Genomic DNA, 1,447 nt, shown 5'->3' on the forward strand with positions numbered 1-1,447 from the left:
TGAGCTTAAAGAAAAAGCATAAGTGAATCCACACAGGAGAGACACCATACAAGTGCAGACTGTGACAAAAGCTTCTCACAATCAGGTCATCGTAACAAACATGAACGTACACACATGGAAGTGAACTTCAGCTGTGACCAGTGTGACAAGAGCTTCAGGAATGTCAGTTCATACTCCGAACACAAATAATCCCACGCTGTAAATAAACTGTTTCACTGTTACCAATGTGCAAAAACATTCACCTCATTATATGCTCTGTCTGTCTGTCATCAGCCTGATCATGCAGGACTGAAATCACTGGATCACAATGAATCTGAAGAGAGAGAAAGATCCTCTTCTGGTTTCAGGGTCGGACTTAAAAACCTTGAGATCAGGCTCCACAGAGTTCAGCTGGAATCTCCTGTAAAGAGTGTCAGCTGATGTCACACTTGGATCTGATGAGGTAGCTCTGATTTCTGGATCTGCAGTGAATAATTCTGAATGTTACATTTAGGAAGCTGCATGTATAGATATGTATATCAAGGTTTTTTTTTTCTTTTGAGGGATTTTAATTCTCTAAAATGTTATCCCTGTTACATTTTAGTCTTTGTTTCCTTAGGACACAGTTGTGTTTAGTAGTTGTACTTGTTACTGTATTATTAAAGTTATAGGAATGTCTTTTTTACCAAACTAATAATGTATCAGAATTGCAGATATGGATATATATTTCAATTTCTTTCATTTGAACTTTCTTAGTGTTTCCAAAATTAACTTCTTTTTAAAAATGTATTCATTTAATGTGTTACCTCAGTTAAATTTCAATTCTTCATTCATATTTAATCTTTTGCTGTTGTAAAATCTTCTCTTAAATCATTTTCTCCCAAAACTGCAAATATTTTCACAGCAGTTGCTCTTAAAACCTCCAAAATGAACTAAATCTGTCCACCAGCTTTGAAACAACACCTGCTGTGACTTTATGTCCTGAAAAAAGAAACTCAAGCTAAACTGGTTTTGGGCTGTACTTCCATATAATACCAGTTTGTACCAGAAGATGAACCAGTGAGTCAGTGTACGGTAACCTTTATTTAATTGGGCAAAGAACACAATCTTATTCACATTGGCAGCAAAGAAATGGTGAAAGTTAAAAACAGCAGCACACATCAGGACCATTTTAAAGATCACAGGTGACTACTTTTACTTAATTCAAATTCTGTTAAACCTCTATTTTTTGCTCCTCCTTTCACTTTAGTGTATTTAGTCCTTGAAGTCCATGTTATTTTTTAATGAATTTTGATCCACATGTTTGCAGCTGTTTTCTTGTTGATTTGAAGTTTGTATTATGAAATCCTGATAATGTTAAAGCGTTAGTTATATTTGATGAAGTCTGTGTAGAGTTTATCTTATTAAACAGTTTGGTGTGAAAAATAAAGAAATGGTCTCAGAACAAGTAGTTTGAGCCATGATTTCA

At 34.6% G+C, this 1,447-nt stretch overlaps 1 protein-coding gene across 1 annotated transcript in view; it reads left to right on the top strand.

The window, feature by feature from the left end:
• LOC134618116 (zinc finger protein 665-like) overlaps positions 1–589 on the top strand; it is a 13,946-nt gene extending 13,357 nt beyond the window's left edge. The window contains exon 3 of the mRNA XM_063463401.1: positions 1–589. This exon is cut by the window's left edge and continues 2,285 nt beyond it. The gene's annotated coding sequence lies outside the window, so the exon portion shown is untranslated.
• The last annotated feature ends 858 nt before the right edge of the window (positions 590–1,447 follow it).

This window comes from Pelmatolapia mariae, linkage group LG3_W (assembly GCF_036321145.2).
Source record: "Pelmatolapia mariae isolate MD_Pm_ZW linkage group LG3_W, Pm_UMD_F_2, whole genome shotgun sequence".
Lineage (NCBI taxonomy): Eukaryota > Metazoa > Chordata > Actinopteri > Cichliformes > Cichlidae > Pelmatolapia > Pelmatolapia mariae.